At 37.8% G+C, this 19,429-nt stretch overlaps 1 long non-coding RNA gene across 2 annotated transcripts in view; it reads left to right on the top strand.

Annotated features, from left to right (window-relative positions):
- Positions 1–18,537, top strand: part of LOC143658952 (uncharacterized) — an 81,586-nt gene extending 63,049 nt beyond the window's left edge. For both annotated transcript variants that reach the window (XR_013163379.1, XR_013163378.1), the window contains 3 exons: positions 6,322–6,547; positions 9,675–9,729; positions 18,485–18,537. This is a non-coding gene — a long non-coding RNA (uncharacterized LOC143658952). The remainder of the gene's footprint in view (positions 1–6,321; positions 6,548–9,674; positions 9,730–18,484) is intronic.
- The last annotated feature ends 892 nt before the right edge of the window (positions 18,538–19,429 follow it).

The raw sequence follows: 19,429 nt of genomic DNA, 5'->3' as shown, positions 1-19,429 counted from the left end.
TTTTATTTGTCATACCTAAATATTTTTTCCTTCTTTTTCTTTTATCCTTTAAGTTACCCTTACTGTATGGGTAATCTTCAATTCTGAACCCTCCTCCAGACCTCCTTCTCCCGTCTTTTCTTTTTTTTTTTTTCCAGCTAACAGAGCTCCCTTCAGTATTCCTTGCAGGGCTGGTCTCTTGTTGACAAATTCTCTCAGCATTTGGTTTGTCTGTGAAAATTTTAATCTTTCCCTCAGTTTTGAAGGACAACTTTGTTGGATAAAGAATTCTTGCTTCGAATTTTTTCTCTTTCAGAATCTTAAATATATCATAACCCTGCCTTCTTGCCTCCATGGTGCCTGTTGAGTTGTCCAAACTTAATCTCATGTAACTTTCCTTGTGTGTTAGTTTGCTAGCTGCTGGAATGCGATATATGAGAATGGAATGGCTTTTATAAAGGGGAATTTAACAAGTTACAACTTTACAGTTCCAAGACAATGAAAATGCCCAAATTAAGGCACCAATAAGAGGTTACCTTAATTCAAGGGAGGTCCATGGGTCAGGAACACCTTTGCCAGCTGCATAGTTGCATGGTGGCATCTGCATCTCCAGGTTCTGGCTTGCTTAACATCTTATGGTGACATCTGCCGGGCTCCAAGCATCTGCAAACATCTGTGTCTCTGTTCTCCAAGTGTCTGCATCTGTGTCAGTTCTGCTGTGAAGTTTCTGCCAGCTCTGAGGCTTCTGTCATTTCTTTAGGCTCTGATCTGAGGTTTCTATTGGCTCTGTCATCTGTGTTCAAATGTTTCTTTCCAAAATGTTTCCTCTTTTAAAGGATTCCAGTAAACTAATCAAGATCCACCTGGAATGGGTAGAGTCACATCACCACCCAATCAAAAGGTAACACCCATAATTGGGCACGCCACATCTCCATGGAGATAATCTAATCAAAAGATTCCAACCTACAGGGCAGGCAATGGTGGCGCAGTGGCAGAGTTCTCACCTGCCTTGCCAGAGACCCGGGTTCAATTCCTGGTGCCTGCCCATGTGAAAAAAAAAAAGATTCCAACCTACATTCTTAAATCAGGATTAAAAGAAAGAGCTGCCTCCACAAATTGGAATCAGGATTAAAACATGGCTTTTCTGGGGTCCATAATTTTTCAAACCGTCACACCTTGTATGTGATGAATGACTTTTCTCTTGCTGTTCTCAGGACTTTCCACTTCTCTTCCAGCATTTGACAGTCTGATTAGTTCGTGTTTTGGAGTGGGTCTATTTGAATTTGTTCTATTTGGAATTCATTGGACTTCTTTGATTTGCATATTTATGTATTTCATAAGGGTTGGGAAGTTTTCTCCAAATATATCCTCAAATAATCTTCCTAGTCCTTTACTCTTCTCTTCTCCTTCTGGGACACCAGTTGTTCCTGTATTGGTGTGCTTCATATTATCCATCATTTCACTGAGCTCCAATTTTAATTTTTCCATCTTTTTCACCATTTATTCTTTCGCATGCTCTAATTCAAGTTGTCCTGTGTGCTGATTTGAAAGGATGCATGTACCCTAGAAAAGCCATGTTTTAATCCTAATCTCATTTTGTAAAGGCAGCCATTTCTTCTAATCCCTGTTCAGCACTGTATGTTTGAATCTGTAATTAGATCATCCCCCTGGAGATGTGACTCAATCAAAAGTGGTTGCTAAACTGGATTAGGTGGAGATATGTCTCCACCCATTCAAGCGGGTCTTGATTAGTTTACCGGAATCCCATAAAAGAGGAAAGAAGGAGATTTGGAGAGAGCAGAGAACGCCGTAACACCATAAAGCAGAGAATCTACTAGCCAGCGAGTTTTGGAGATGAAGAAGGAAAATCTCCCAGGAAGCTGGAGGGGAAGCAAGCAGATGACACTGTTTTTGCCGTGTGCCCTTCTAGCTGAGAGAGAAACCCTGACCATGTTTGACCCTGAATTTCATCAGCCTTCTTGAACCAGGATATCTTTCCCTGGATGCCTAAGATAGGACATTTCTATAGACTTGTTTTAATTGGGACATTTTCTTGGCTGTAAACAAGCAACTTATTAAATTCCCCATTTTAAAAGTCATTTTGTTTCTGGTATATTGCATTCCGGCAGCTAGCAAACTAGAACATCATGTCTTCTAGTTCACTTATTCTTTCTTCTGCCTCTTCAAATCTGCTCTTGCCTCTAGTGTATTTTAATTTTATGTTCAAATCTGCTCTCGACTCCAGGGCATTTTTAATTTTATGTACAATATCCTTCATTTCCATAAGATATGCTATTTTTCTATTTATTCTTTCAAATTCTCCTTTATGTTCTTCTAATGTCTTCTTGATATTTATATCTTTAGCCAATGCATTGAACTTATTTAGGAGATTTGTATGTATATCTTTCATTAGTTGTTTCAAATTCTGCATCTCCTCTGGTCTTTTAACGTGGTCATTTGTCTGGGACACATTTTCTTGCATTTGTGTGTGTTTTGTGATTTTCTGTCGCCTCTGAAGCATTTGGTTTTCTTGATAAGGATATTATGGAAAGTGATTTCCCTTGCACTTCTAAGATTTGTAGTTGCTTGGGTTTGTGATGAAGGGCTCCTTTTGCACTTGGTTTGTCAGTAATTCCCCACCAACCCACAGCTGTGACAGGAGGTGCAGAGCTTCTCATTGAAGATTTGCTAAAAGTTAGGCAAAAGATCATTTGCCAGCCCGCACTTTTCTCATGTTACCAGCAGATGGCGCCGCCGGGCAGGCCGGTCTCTCCCAGACTAAGTCAGCTTGGCTCGGACCTAAACAGGTGCAAATCCTTTCAGGGCCACAGGTCTCAGTGCCCACTGAAAGCCACTCACTCCGGGGCTGGGGGTGAGCAGTGGGCACCTCGGCGGGGCATCTGCCTGTGGGTAGGATGGGTCTGGTGGCCCGCAGGCTCCCAGGTGGAATGACCTTGAGCTGTAGGACTGAGTACTTCAACCGCCCCTGCCCAGAGCCAGCCCGGGCGTGCCTGGTCCTGCAATGCAGCTCGCACCCGCGTCCCGCCTCTCCACCCGGTACACCTGGCCTGCTCCGGGCCCCGCGAGGAAGCAACGGGATCCCAGGGAATCTCTTTTGCTGGCCAATTGTCAGCTCAGCCCTGTGTCCCCCCTCCTCCCGAGGGAACGGCCTCCAGTCTCAGCCCAAACCAGGCACACGGCAGCCTGCCTGGGGGTGCAGGTAGGCGCTGTGCCCGGCAAGCAAGGTGTCTGTGGGTAAACCGAGTCTGCTGGCTTCGGGTTCCCCTGGGAGCTCCGGTTGCAGAGCTGAGAGTAAGGATCTCCAGCTGATCCGGCGGGAGCAGTGTGAGAGGGCGATGCTCCCTCGGCTCGGCTCTGCTCCTGTCTGCAGGTTGCAGCTAGCACAGGTGCAGCAGATGCAGCCCGTCCTCGCAATCGTCATTTCTCCAATTTTTCACCTCGGTTCTTCCAATATAATGCACACGTCCCTCTTTGGTCACTCACACTCTGGAACAACTGTCTCGGTCATTTTTTCCCCCCTTCTCTGGTTATTCCAGGCAGCAGGGGTGAACTCACTTTAACCTATCCCACCATGTTCCTGGAAGTCTCCTCTGCTATTTTACCAATATCCTTATCCTAAGGCCTCACTGTCATGACTGATGCGTTTTTATAGTAGGTCTGATATTAGGTAAGTCATATGCTTCAAATGTGTTCTTATTTTTGCAAGATTGTCTTAACTATTCTAGGCCATTTTGTAACAGAAATTCTTAAATCAGTATGACAATTTCTTTTAAAAAGCCTACTGCAATGATTCCATAGATTGGAGTGATTGAAATGTTAACAATGTTGAGTTTTCCAAATTAGAAACATGATCTCTCTCTTTGAATCATCAGTCCTCTCAACAATATTTTAAAGTTTTTACCTGTAGATTTGTACTGTTTTGTTAAATTTGTTGCCAAGAGTATGCATTATTGCAAATGGCACTTTTAAATTTACATTTCGGTTGTTTGTTGTTATTTTGTAGAAATACAATAGCTGTTTTTAATAGAAGTTGTATCCTGAACCTTGATAATTTTACTTATTCATTCTAGTAGCTGATTTGAAGATTCCTTGGAATTTTCAACTTACTAAATTATTCCTCTGGAAATAGAAATGTTTTTACTTTTTCCTTTACAATTTTTTTTACTTTTCTTCTTTCTTTTTTTATTGCAGTGGTTAAAATTTCCAGCATCATGATGAAATTGAAACAGTAAGAGTCGATGCCTTTGCCTCATTTCTAATCCTAAGGGAAAACATTGTCTTATACTATTCAGTATGATCTTAGATTTATTCATTCAATTGTTTTGTTTTGTTTTGTTTTGGTGGATGTGATCATGTTGAGGAAATTCCCTTCTGTTCCTAGTTAGCTGATCGTTTTTATCATAGAGGGGCATGGGATTTGGGCCCAGCGGTTTATTTGCATCTATTAAGAGGATCATGTGCCTTTTTTCTCATTTTTCTGTTAATGTTGCTAATGACATTCTACCTCTTTCATTGTTTGAAAATGTCTCACATTGCTGGTTTTGTATTCCCAAGGCAGAATCCCTTAAGCCTCTCCTGCAGCTATAGCTCAGTATTATGCTGTGAATTCCAGCAGATAGGTGTTCATGCTGGAATTCAGTTCATAAATGAAGTCAGCAGAGCAGACCCATTTGCTCTATGTTTCTGGAGCTGGTGGCAGCATACTCCTTCCTGGGCCCAATCTGCAGTCTATTTCTAAAGTGTATTTGGCATGTCCCTCATGCATTGGGCAGTATATCTCTGTGACATTCCTGGATGTTTAACTCTAATCTGTTTCTGAAAGCTCTCCTAGGTTCATTGAACTTTGCAATACCCTTTATCTCAGCCAAATTTGGCCTAAGTGAATTCTGATTTTCTTGAGAATTGTAGGCAGATTCCATGAGCAATCTGTACTTTAACTTAACGTGAATATGCAGGAGTTTGAAAGTTGAATATTCAGGAGTGAGATTATTATGCAATGCAAACTGTTTTCCAAAGAAGTTGTTTCCATTGCTTCACGTCATTCCCAAATGTACTAACCAGATTTACAGCCTAGTTGATTTGATGGGTGAGCAATTGTGATATTAAGTGATAAGACTTTGAGTAAAAATGAGGTTGCACCTTTTATATTTATTTACTGGTTATTCATCTTTACTTTTATGTAAAATCCCTGATCCTGTTTGTGCAATTTTTGATTGGGTTGTTCTCTTTTCCATATTGATTCATAGAAGTCATTTTCATTTCTTTTTTCAGTTTTATCTATTCCAAATTTCTCCTTACCATTTGTAACTTTTCTTTTCATGTTTGTTATTGTGTCTTTTAAGGAACGTAAGTTTTAAATATAATTCAATCAACTTTGTAAATATTTTTTAATTATGGATATCTTATTTAAGAAATCCTCACCTACCCCTGCATTGTAAAGATATACTGTGATATTTCCTACTAAATGTTTACAGTTACTTTATTTGAACAATTAAGTCTTTAAACTGATTAGAATTATGGATTTTTCAATTTCTCTCTCTTTTTTATTTATAAGTTAAAATGCTTTATTTCTATTATTTTAGTGCTTTTCTTTGAAATTGTATAGGTATTCTTAACTATAAAATTAATCAATATCTTTAATCCTACTCTAAAATACAAGAATGTTACGGAAAATTGATCCTAAACCTCTCCTCATGTACATTGTATTTTCCAGTGTTTTACTTCTGAACTTTTATATTTCTACGAATTTCCTTTCATTATTTTCTCCAATCAATATTTGAATTGTCTTACAGATAGTTTGTTACCGGGCATGGTTACTAAGTGGACAGTTCTTGTCTCCAATATAAGAGCTATTCCAATGTCTTTTGCTTCCATGTGACTGTTAAAAAATCTGTAGTATATGAAGTTGACTCTAGATTTTGTGGTACCCAGAATTTATTAGAATTAATAAGCTATAATCTCAACCAATCCTGAGGCTCAGTATGCCTCTACTTAACTTGGCATTCTTCCTCAAAGGGTATCACACAAGAGATGGCTGGGCAGTTCATCCTGCTGTTAAATTTGTAGCCCAGCTCAGTAAGGTTAAGATCATGTACTCAAGCTGATTTTAGAGGGCACGAAGCAAAATTCCACAAAGGCCACCTTCCTGCTATTGTTGAAAAAGCTGAATGTTCATGATTATTTTTTTTTATTGTGGTTTGAGATATTTTGCATTTTAAATCTGGCTATGTATACATTTAAGTATAGTGCTTTGCATTTCTGGCCCAACTGTTACTATTATTTTCATACAATTTGACAATTAAAATCTCTATTTTTTTTCAGTCATAAGAATGATCACTGTCTCAAGGTCAAGCATGGAACTGTGCCATCTATTTTTTTTCCATGGCTTCATTTGTTTGTCAGAACCACATTGACGAACATGATGAAATAGCAAAGACAGGAGAAAGGAGGAGGGACACTGAGCAGAGGCATCTGTTTCCACAGAAAATGTTAACAGTCAGGCTTCCCGCCAGACAGAGTACAAGGAGATCCTGAAGCTTACAGCCCTGTAAGATATCGTCTGTGATTTTATACTTATTTCAGAATTCTTAACTTGATTCCACCAGTAGACAAATTACAGTCTTATATTACAGCCAGCTCTGTCTGAACTTCATATCAACTAGTATTTATCCATATTATTTATATAGAGATTTTAGTATGTTTTATCATCTATATTATTAAAATGCAATAAAACATGCATATTCCCTCCATAAAGTTATGTCAAAACTTTATACAGACATTAAATATAAACTTACACCCAGTAACTGACATAGTATGTCAACCTAACTTAGTTTTGTGTCTGAAGGAAAGCTCTTGATGGTTTTTATATTTTATTTAAGCACCCAGATATCTAGAATTCAATACTGACTGGTAAATGTGAAAAGTTGAGATGACTTGGGATGCTTTCTTGAACAATACTAGCAAGCATTTAAAATCTCTTCTTTGGTTTACCCTTTCACAACTGAAGACATTAAGTCTGCCAATGTCTCTTATTATTTTTCTAAATTATAAGAACAAGATCTCAATGAAGAAAACCAGGATTGGTTAATGTCCTTATGTAATCACTGGCTATTGGTTACATGAAATTGAGAGACTTTGACACAAAACCAATTACTGCCATAAAATTGCCTAGAAAAACATGAAGTAACAATAGAGGTAACATTTGTCATGTGCTGTGTTTGCATTTCTTTACATGTATTAGCTCATCCAATTTTCAAACAACCTTAAGAGGTAGACTGTTATTTTTTAAGTCATTTTACCCGTGAAGTAAAACTGAACCCAGACAGGATGTATATCCCTCTGGACTCTGCCATGTTTTCCTTATGGTAGTCATGAAACATGTATTAGAAGGATCATATTCATGACCAAAACTCATCTCAAATTAGTGAAATATTCAGTATAATATAAAACAATAGAAAAAATGTTCTAAGGAGCATGGTGAAATATTGTTTGAATTCAGATACATTTTCAGTTCTAAGGATATACCTTTACATCTGAAGTAAAGGGAGTTGGAGAAATCAGTCACCTTCTTTTGGTACTTCACTGAAGACAGAGAAATGTTCCAAAAAGAGCAAAGTTTGGGCAACTGTGACAGATGTTGAGTGTCAAATAAAATGAGAATGGACAAAGCCCCATGTGTATGTGACAACATAGAAGTCACTTTTAACCCAGACAAGAGTAATTTCAGTTGAGTTGTAAGAATAGAAGTCTCTTTGGAGTAAGCTGAAAAATGATTAAAAGATAAAGAATTAGAGCACTTTAGACAGACATCTATTTTGAGAATTGGTACATGAATGGAAACAAAGAATTGGGACAAATGAGAAGTTGAGAGGCTCAGGTAATTATTTTACCCATATTCAACTCCATATTCAATTGCAAGTGAGCCTTTCATAAAAATGGGAATGCCAGTTCACTTTAAAATTTCTTCGTATTTACCTTCAGAAATGCGGTTCAAATATGTGTGACTGGATGATATTTTGAGATGGTGATCTATTATTTTCCTTGTTTTTATTTTTGTAATGCCTAAGTCAAGTAAATAGTCAGCTCTCTAACCACTACCTCAGGGGGCACTGAAAGCAGAAATGGTATGAGCCAAATTAACACACCCCAGATGTCTATTAACAATACTTATGTGGAAATATTAAGTATTACTGAAGTACTTATCAAGTAATCGTTAATCATTTTCACCATCCAGCTTATCACAGCCTTATTTCATTTCTTTCTAATTTGCTTGTTGTCTTTTTTTCTAAGCTCCATGCAAAACAGGACCTGTCACAGTTTAGACACCCAGCCAATGTTTATTAAATGAATCAGCAGGTGAAAGAATGAGTGAAGACCTGTGTCTTGCTCAGAGTGGTGAGAAGAGTCAGGACATAGAATGTTTTGTCCATAACCATAAAGGAGAAAGATCGCCAATTACTAAAATTGCTACTAGAGTAGGAATGGGGATAGGGGTCCTGCTAGTTTTCTCGGACTCTCATAACAAAGTACCATAAACTGAGTGGGGCGTAATGCAGCAGAAATGTACTGTTTCTGGAGGGTTAGAAATTTGATATCACAGTGTCATCAGAGCTGTGCTCCCTCGGACGGTGATAGATGAGGATCCTTCCTTGCCTTGCCCTGCCGCTGATGGCTGCTGATGGCTTCTGATGGTCCATGGCATCCTTGAGCTAGTAGCTGCCTCACTCCCATCTCTGCTTCCATCTTCACATGGCCTTCTTCCCTGTTTGTGTGTCCTCTCCTCTTCTTAACTAATTATATCTGCAAAGACTCTAGTTACAAATAGTGTCAAATTGCAGGTTCTGGTGGGATGTGGATTTTGGGGGAGGTGTCACCATTCAACCCTCTGCAGGGGTGAAAAGAGAACCAAGGGTTCTGGGACCTGAGAAGAGAAGGGAGCTGATTCAATAACAGAAGGCTAAAGAGAGAAATTGCTGTGAATTGCTCTGGCACCAAGGCAATGGATAAAAATCCACTTTTCCAGGGGCCTTGTGCCCAGAAGGAAAATCCCAACCTGCTGGAGGAGTTGTGCATTCAGAACTGAAGGCTCCATGGGCCCTGGATCAGGGAAGTTCCCGGAGGTGGAGACAATCCTGAAGAGGGCCAGAATTGATTTTCACAGTGTAATGAGGGATGGAATTGAAATATGAATTCAATTGAATCATTTATTAAAAATAAATAGAGTTTTCTATATTGCACAGCTGTGTTCATGAACTGAGCTTCTTATCCATCTCAAAAGCAGACTATTATTTATTTCTATTGAGAGAAACAGTCAGGAAGAAAAAAAAATTAGCAATGGAAATAAAAGACTAAGCATTTTGCCAAATGTATCATTAATACCTTTGAAAGTATAGTCTTAGGAGAGTTAAAATAAGATGTGAGAAAATCCACCCATGTGCTTGAAATACACACAAGAGACATGTGGAATAAAGGATAGACTAAGACAAGTGTCCAAAGAGCTGATAACACATTCTTTCTAGACTATAAATTCTATGAAGGAAGAAACCAAACATGCATTTTAACACATTTTACTCTTTTTGAATAGGTTAAATGCATGTGCGTAATCCTTAAAGCATTCAAAGAGTACAAAAGCGTATACTGGAAAGCTGGAAATCTCACTCTACCTTATCTTCCAGCCCCCTGGTTCCTGTCATCAGAAGCAGAACCACTAACAGCTTCTTATGCATTCAGGTAACTTATGCAGACACAGGGACACACACACACACACACACACACACACACACACACACACACACACACATTTCTCGGTTAGTTTAGTGGTTAGAATGCCCTCCTTCCATGCGGGAGACCCGGATTCAATTCCCAGACCATGCACCCCCTGCCCCCCAAAACCCCACACATTTCTTAACACAAGTGATTGTAAACATTTTACTTTGTTCTTTTTTTCTTTTTTGCCAAGCTATTTTTTCACACTCCTCCATACATTCTCATTTTTTAAATAATTTGTGACATTACACTAATCCCCTCATTTACAACTGTAATATTTTGTTATTAAAACCCTGCTGTAGCTGTAATGTTCTACTAATGTCTGAGTATATTTGTAAGATTAAATCTTAGAAATAAAAAAATCCTAGGTAAAAGGCTATGCACATTTGTAATTTTTTATAGTGTTTGTGTTATTTTACATTCTTACCAGCAATGTAGCTGACATAATAAGCTCTTATTCACTCATTCCCCAATTAGTCAGAGTCAAGCTCTGTTCTAGGCCTTTGTATCCATATTTATATCAGGAAACAGTCAAACATTCCCTGCTAAAGTGGAGCTTACATTCAGTAGGTGAGATGGAATGAAGCTTAAATCTGATAGGTAATAGATTTTACAGTTCCTTGTGAAGTGATAAGTTTTACTAAGAAGAAAGAAAAAAATTAGGAAAATATACAATGATCAGTAGTGCTTGGGTGTAAGGCATATTAGGTTACAATTTTATATGGAGCAATCAGGGTCAGTTCAAGATGGGGGTAAAACTTTACAGAAAGCCTTCAAAGAAATGAAAGAGTCATACATGGATATCTGCATGTATGACTCATGTATGAAAGAGCATTTGCAGAAAAAGGAAGTTCTGGTGGTAGATCCTAAGATATGAACCAGAGAACTGGGAAGCTAAGGTGGGTGATAGATGAATCAGAGAAAAAATGGGGCACCAGACCATGAATGGCTTTTTAGGTCAGTTTAAGAATTTTTATATTTATTCTTAATGAAATGGGGAACCATGGATACAACTTCAGTTTAAGAAATTTTACTCTGGCTGTTGTGTTAAGACTAGAATGCAGGATGGCACTGCCACGGTTCTGGTAAGAAAATAAATGGCACATGCAATTGGATAACTGGAGGAAAATGGATTTTAAGTAATATAGGTAGGAAATAGGGAAACAGAGATTAGGCTAGAAGGGGTTTGGGAAATATGGCGGTGTTAGAGAGACCTTACCACTTCTAGGCCTGAATGGTGGGGGAAGGAGAGTCTCATTAGAAAGGTTTTAGAGCCATAAAATGAGAGAGTTCTGTGGAAAAGGTCACCTTGATAATCATTGTTGTTACTTTTGGTTGAGAAATGTGGACAGCCCAAGGAGCTCTCTAATAAACTAAACAATTACCCCAAGAGATAGCAGGTCCTAACCCCTGGACTCTGCATTTGTCCATGTACATTAAAAGGGTCCTTACAGATGTGATTACTCATGTTGAAATGGGGGTTTATCCTTGATTAACCCAGAAGATTCTAAATGTAATCACAAGGTTCCTTAGAGAAGAAAGGCTGAGTAGATTTACATGGCAGAGGAAGATATGTGAAGGCAGAACAGAGAAGGATTTGAAGATGCTGTTTGGAGTGATGCAACCATAAGCCAAAGCATCTTGGCAGCTGACAGAAGCTGAAAAGGCTGTTATAAAACTCTAGATAGCAGAATTAAATACCTAAAATGGTGGAATTATAACCCATACCAAACTCTGAAATCTGTTCTACAACTAATTGCTGTGGTTTGCTTTGAAATTTATAGCTTTTTTGTATATGTTATTTTTCACAAAAAAGAAAAAATAAATAAAATTGATGATGCCCCCCCCACCCCCCCACAAAACAAAACAACTCTGGGTAACAGACATTGTTAGCCACACTAAGCTGACTCCTTTGGAAGATTAGATTCTGGATGTGTGTTCATTATATAGGACATCAAAACACATATTGTATGGAAAAGTCAATCAATTGAAACTGATCCAGCACTGACATAAATGTTAGAATTAGCAGAGAAAGGTATTAAAATGGCTATTAAAATTACATTATAATGTTCAAAAAGATAAATAGAGGCACAAATGGTATATAAAAGACTCAAATTAAACTTCTTGAGTTAAAAATTAGAATGTCTGAGATAAAAATTATACTGGATGGGATTAATAACATTTTCGACATTGCAGGAAAAAAGATTAGTGAATGCCTAAGAATAGCAGTAGATTCTGTCCAAAATGAAATACGGAAAGAGAAAAAACCTTTTTTTAAAAGAGAGAAAAGCATCAATGTCCTGGGACAACTTCAAGCAGCTTTATATATAAGTACTGGAGTCTCCAAAGGAGAAAAGGAAGAGGGAGAAATGGAAAAATTATTTTAGAAATTAATGGTGCAATCATTCCCAAATTGACAGGAGCTACAAACCCAAGAAATTCAGAATGTCCTTAGCACACACATACACACACACAAAAAAAAACATGAAGAAACTACATCAATATACATCATAATCATATTTTTAAAATCAGATTTCTTGGCAGAAACAATGCAATCAAGAAGCCTCTGAAACATTCGTGAAGGTCAGAGACATCAGACAGAGGTCAATAAAAAAAAAAGAGATTTAGGGGCTGCAAGTGTGGTTCAGGGTAGAATTCTCAGCTGCCATGAGGGAGACCCAGGTTTGATTCCTGGCCCATGCACTTCCCAAAATAAACAAACAAGCAAAAAACCAACCAAACAAAAATTCAACAAATGATGCTGCAATAATGGGATATTCAGATGGAAAAGAATGAAATGGAACCCCTGTCACACAGCATACAAAAAAAAGAGATTTAGTCAGAATATGATAGAATGCTGCCCTTAACCCATATCTGAGCACCACACCCAGAGGCCTCAGGTATGATAACATTGGATTATAGATGAAAAAGTTGCAAGATGCAGACTCACCCTGAAAAACAGTACTTAGGGAAGCCCCAGTTTTCTTAGACAAAATGAGAACTCTACAGGAATTTGAAACCTCTGGCATCACAGCTACATAAACTTTAAACACAGTCCAACTCTTAGCCAGATTGACATAAACCCTCACACCAACAATCTATTTACTTCAGTTCCTCTACTATCTGATGCAGCATTTCTGGCTTTCAGCAGAAATTGCAAGGCAGGCCACAGGACAAGAGGGGAAAACACAGAGAAGATAAAAAGCAATTACTGAAACTAGACTCAGATATGATGCAGATATTAAAATTATCAGAGGGAAACTTTAAGATAGCTCTGATTAATGGAAAAAGTAGACAGCATTAAAGACCAGACAGGAAATATAACAGAAGACAGGAACCCTAATAAGGGTGAGAGAGATATCAAAAACATTGTAACCAACACTAAAAGATCTCTGATGGGCTTGTCAGTAGACTTTACATGGCTGAAGAGAGACTCAATGAGCTTGAAGATAGGTCCATAGGACCTTCCCAAGCTGAAATCCAATGATATTAAAGAAAAAAACCCCAGAGCATAACAATACAAACATTGTGGAACATTTTCTAAAGGTGTACATAGGTGTACTGTGAACACCAGAAAGAGAAGAAGGAAAGAATGAAACAGAGAAATATTCGAAATAATAAAGGGTATGAACATTCCAAAATTAATGATAGACAAACCAGCAACCTGGAAATTCTAGGTGAAAAAGGAAAACAAAACCAGCAACCTGGAATTCTAGGTGAAATTATCCTTCCAAAGTGAAGAAAAGAATGAAGACTTCTTCAGAAAAATTAATACCTGATTGAATTCATAGCCAGCATACTTGCTCTGCAAGAAATCTTTAAAGTGTTTGATGGGGGAAAAGGAAAATGAGATAGGCTAGAAACTGAGATCTGCATATAGGAAAGAAGAGACTCAAAGTAAATGTAGGAAAGATAATACCTTATATTTTTCTTATACTCAATATATCTAAAAATAGTTTAGATAATATCGATAACAACAATGTATGAGGTGATTATACCATATGTGTAAGTGAAATAAATGACAGCAAGGCCACAGGGAAGAGAAAGTGGGAATAATTGGGAATGCTTTGTTATAAAGTACAAGCACTACATCTGAAGCAGTATATATAATATTACTTGAAAAAGAACTTAAATTATTAAAAAATGTGTATTGTCTATACTGGGCCAAAACCACTAACATATATGTTTAAAAAGAAGGATAATTGATATAGTAAGAGAGGAGACATCATGAAATCATAAAATGCCCAATTAAAGGCAGACACATCAGAAAAGGTGGAGGCAAATGCAAAGAACAAATACAACACATAGAAATAAATTACAAATATGGTAGATATTAATCCAATATATCAATAGTCATTTTAAATATCAATCTAAATGCGACAATTAAAAGACAGAAACTGGGCCTGGGCCCCATCGAGATGGTGGAGTGAGAGGGCTCAGGGCTCTGTCCACCTACAGAAGTTTTGAATAACCAGCAAGAACTAGCAGAAATATCTGTCTCAAAGCTCCCAAAAGCAATTTAAGGACTGCATTAACAAGGTGAGCACCAAATGGAGAAAAGGACTACTCAGAAGCTGATAGGATCCCACGAAGCCCTGGATGGCCCCTCCCTCCTGCCCTCACTGGCCTGGCACAGCGATCTCCCAGTGCAGAGCCCTGGTCCTAGTTCCAGAGGGAGCAGAGTTACTCTTGTGCACATAAAGCAGGTATGTCTGGGCCAATCTGTGTGGTGATGATGTGACGGGCTTACTGTCTCAGAACTTGCCCTGTGAGCAGAAAGTGGCTCACAGAACTCTCCTAAGAATGCTGTGGGAGAACGATGCAGTGGCTGTCTGAGACCAGGGATTGCTGACTGTATGACATACAGTGCAGTTCCTGGGACTTCAAAGAAATTATTCCTAGAGAAGAGGGGACATTTGTATACATGTAAATGAGGCAATTCCTGGGGCTACACATGCATGCCCAAGACAAGATGCATCTGAAGAAAGGACCAGAGAGGTCCCTATGCTTTGGCCTGCAGCTATTTTTTAAACTCATTGTATGGATAAGCCCTGAGAAGAACTCACACAGAGGAATTTGCAAAGAAGCAAAAACTGGGAAATGTGTTTTATTTTTTCCTTTTATTTATTTATTTTTTGTTAGTTTCTGGTATTCAAAGAAAGTTCTATCATTACACTCACTAGATATAAACTTAAGGAACAGGTGCCTCAAAGTTTAAGTTCCAATGATAACACCTTCCAATATCAAAATGTCCAGGTTTCAACCAAAATAATGCAAAACTTACAAAGAAACAAAAAGCAATGGCTCAGGCAAAGGAGAAGATTAAAGTATTAGAAACCATCAATGAGTGAGGATCAGATCTGAAACATTCCAGACAAAACTTAAGGAAAAAAAAGTCCAAAATACCTCAAAGAGCTAAAGGGAAATGTGGAAAAAGAACTAAAAGGAAGTTAGGAAAATGATAGATGAACACAAAAGGAATATCAATATAGAGATGGAAATTATGAAAAGGAACCAAACTTCGCTGAAGTCCACAGTACAGATGTTCAAAATTCAGCAGATTAGAGCTGACAGAAGAAAGAACAAATTTGGAAATAAGAAAATTTAACTGGCAATCACTAAATACTCCATCCAACAACAGCAAAATTCAGGTTCTTCTCATGTTCACAGGGTACATTCATTGATTTAGACCACATTCTGGCCATAAAATACAGTATAGCAAATTTGAAAACAACCCCACCTCGAATGAGTGGAGACACATCTCCATGGAAACCATCTAATCAAAGATTACTACCCACAATTGAGTGGGCCACATCTCCATGGAAACAATAGAAAAGATCCCATCCAGCAATGAGGATTGAATGAGGATTAAAGGACAGGCTTATCTGGGATACACAACAGATTCAAACTGGCACAGCAGATTAACAAAGAAAAAAAGAATGAAGACACAAATTACTAATATCAGAAATGAAAAAGAAATAAGCATGAATGATGGTGACATTACAGGATAATAAAAGAATGTTATTTCATACTACTTGATAACTTTAATGAAATGAACCTTTATCTTGAAAGATGAAAACTACCAAAACTCACACAAGGAGAAACTGAAAACAAGAATAATCCTATTAAGTAAGTTGAATCAATAACTAATAACTTTCCAAAAATATGGCAAAAGAAATAGATGTTTTCACCATTAAATTACCAAATATTTTAAAACTCTGTCCTCAAAGCGTTTCCAGGCTGGGTAGAATAGTTATCTCTATCAATGCTAGGAATTACAAAAATTTTTAAAAACATATATAATTTAATTGTAATACTGATAATTTATTTTCTATACCTCAAGCAGTGCCTTGCTCATACCATTTCTAAAAATATGGAGTTACCAATGAAGAAGCTTGCCACTATCACCTTTTCTTAAAATACTATGCTTTCATCATGGCAACATAAGGCCTCATTTCCCCCCACACCCTCACCAGACAAGAAGCCCACATTTCCTTGAAAATATCACCATTCCTTACATTCCTAACACTCTCAGCTTTTTGGATCCTGTCCCAGCAAGAAAAATGGAATTGGATCATCACAAATGAGAAGATGAAAGAAGTATGTTTGGAGGTGAAGAAACAGAAGTATACCAAAGTAGGGTAACCGGGGAATTTGTCAAGGTCATAAAATGTGGGACCTCAGCATCATGACCCAAAGCCACCTGGATAAAAGAACTGTTGTGTAAAGTGCTCAGGAAAGATTGAACACATTCATTGATAAGAAGCCAGGGTAAGAGGTCCCTGGGCTATAACTTGGGATAAGAAATAGAGCCTCTTTCACCCACCACCTTTGAAATATGCTCTGTAATTGGATGATATCAGTGATCAAAAATGCAATCATGAATGCAGAGTCTTTCAAGTGTACTGATTTGTGGGAATGTATGCTTCTATCTGTTTCCAATGATAACTGGTGTTGGGCATTTTGACTTTTGTCAAGTAAGAACTCAGAATCAAATTTACATGATTAAGAGAAAGAAAGCAATAAGATGTTGGGGATGAAAACAATTCACAAGTGTTAGACATGTACTTCATAAATGTTAAAAAAGAGTGAGTGCACCTTACAAAGTGATAGATACAAAAGATCCCAGAGTACTGAGAACAGGTGAGAGGGGATAGATACAATGATTTTGATGTGCAGTTAGAGTCAGCATGGTAGAGTTACGTGGACTCTTTTCAAATCCTCTAGCTGACACATTTTTTCCCTGATCTTGGTAATTATACATTTCTTTTATGTGAGTCTTGTTTCCTTTACCGGCAAACTTGGATAATAAAATGTACAGCATTAGGTTGCTCTAAGAATCACACTGAAGAGCATGTGATTAATGTTGATTAAAGTTATTATCTGAATTATAATTATACATAAAGTAGAAAGGTTTTAAAAAGCAGTTACTATCTTGAATCATAAAAGAATAAAATGTAGTTCTTGAATGTCTACAAAGAGAAATTTTGAGTTTTGTATTCACTTTTGCTTGCTTTTTTTGCACGAGTTTAATTAAGAGGAGAGCATTTAAAGTCATGTTCAGTGTTGATCCCTAATGATGCAGAGGCACTAATCTAAAGTATAAAACTTCTGCCATTGCTGTCACAGATGACATGGATTTTAAGGTTAAAGGAAAATGGCATGTAACTTTTCTGATATTTTAGGATTTCTCTGGGGGTGGTTATATGTGATGTGAAATGGAAGAAGAAACTCTCAAAGGATGAAAGATTATGAAGTCTAATTGGTAAACTTTTAGAGATTTCTTGGGGACTGAAGAATTCATCTGTGAATAAGGCACAGAGGCTGGTGGGAGTACAAAGGAAGAAAACGTGCTCTGCCTTGGAGACGCTAGTTGGAGCGTGGGTACAGTATCACGGAAAAAAGGAATCTCTAGTATAAGCCTATACATTTATTGACCCAATAAATATTATTGACTGTCAATGATGTGCTATATCCTTAACCAAAACAGATATGGGCCTGACCCTCAGGAATATTGTCTTCTAGTTGGTTAGAGGCCCATAAACAAGTAAACAATTACATGAGTGCTTTGTACTAATAAGTGGAAACAAAACATGTACTGTGAGAGAGATTTATGTAGCGTTATCTCAGTTACAAAGAGAACTCAGAACCCACTAAGAAGTGACACTAAAGCCAAGATTGAGAATGAATTGGAAGGCTGCTGGAGGACCTGCAAAGAGAACTGGAAAGAATAGTTTAGGAAGAGGAAAGAAAATGATAAAAAAAAAAAAAAAAAGGCCCTGGAGTGACAAGTATTTTGGCCTACTCTACCATTTCAGAAGGCCAGCTACTTGAAAATTCAATAGAAATAAGGTCTTTCAAGCTAATCTGGTTTGCTCCGATTGAGTATTGGGATTGGAGGATAGGAAGTGAACTTTCAGGTTCAGTGAATAGAGGAGGGGATAAAGGCAGCAGCTCTTACCAGGCTAGCCTCAAATTGGAACAACCAAATGACAAAGGAACTAATCTATTGCCAGGATTGCCTGTTCTCACTTAACTGAGGCCCATTGTTATACTAATTGCCTCTGCCTCTCCCCATCAGCTATTGGTATTTCTCCCTACTACTCCATTTCAGAAGATGGAGAAAGGAGCTGCTATCCAGGAAGGGGCTGCAGAGGATAGTGAGAAAATTCCATTCTTCCATATTACCATTTTCCTTACATTCTGTATCTTTTTTTAGAAGTTTATAGAAATCTGGATGGCCCTTGCACACCCTACTCTTCATAAGTGGGCATGATCCCTCAACAAGTAAAACTGTAAGTACATTAAGAAAACATGGGTAATGGAAATATGCCCTTAGGTCTGTAGACAACGATATGAAAGTTTTGAAAACAAGAACACTTAGAAGTGCTTTCCCAACATTCCAATGGGTTTTGGGCAGCTAATGTCATTGTAACTTCCATTTCGTGGTTCTTTTCCTTTCCTCCCTTCTCCTTCTGATCTCTGGAAAAGTGTATTCACATGCTTCTCCTGCTGGAATCCAACTATACCACTTTGTTCAGCTGTATTTGATACCTCCGCTAACTCCCACAGTGTAAAATATCTGATTTTGCCACTTGACGCATGTTACTCACTGACTTTGGAAGAAAAAGTTATTTTTGTATGTATCTATGTTTACCCATCTATTAAACTCTTTGAGTTTTGATTTTGTTTTCTTTTAAGTATTATAAGTAGGGGCTACTCCAAAATAAATGTTCTGATTAAATGGATTGCAGTAAAAAATGTATGTTTTGTGAAAGAGAGCTAAATAAATGCCTATATCCAATGTTGATGTCAACTATAATTAATCTCAGATGCTCACTTTAAAGTCAAATCCCAACAGAGGATAGGATCTGGAAATTATATTGCTTCCTTAAATCCAGGATCTGGTGAACCCTAAGCTGGCCAGAGAAGTGTTCCTAATTCTGGAACAAAACAGTTGGCTTTTCCTCATTCCTGATTTGCAATATAGTTCTCTGCAGGACATAAAGCAGGTTCCAAGCTGGTTCCACCCTTAAGCCAAAGTAGCCCAGCAGCGTTTCTGGCAACCTTCCTGGTTCTTACCAATCCCTTTTACTTGGATGTTGAGCCTTGGTTGCTTCTTTACCTTATTCCCATTTTCTGTAACCTAGTTTGCCATTCCAAC

Source organism: Tamandua tetradactyla, chromosome 2, assembly GCF_023851605.1.
Source record: "Tamandua tetradactyla isolate mTamTet1 chromosome 2, mTamTet1.pri, whole genome shotgun sequence".
Lineage (NCBI taxonomy): Eukaryota > Metazoa > Chordata > Mammalia > Pilosa > Myrmecophagidae > Tamandua > Tamandua tetradactyla.
The sequence above is the reverse complement of the archived record's forward strand: the minus strand, read 5'-3'. Positions and strand labels throughout refer to the sequence as shown.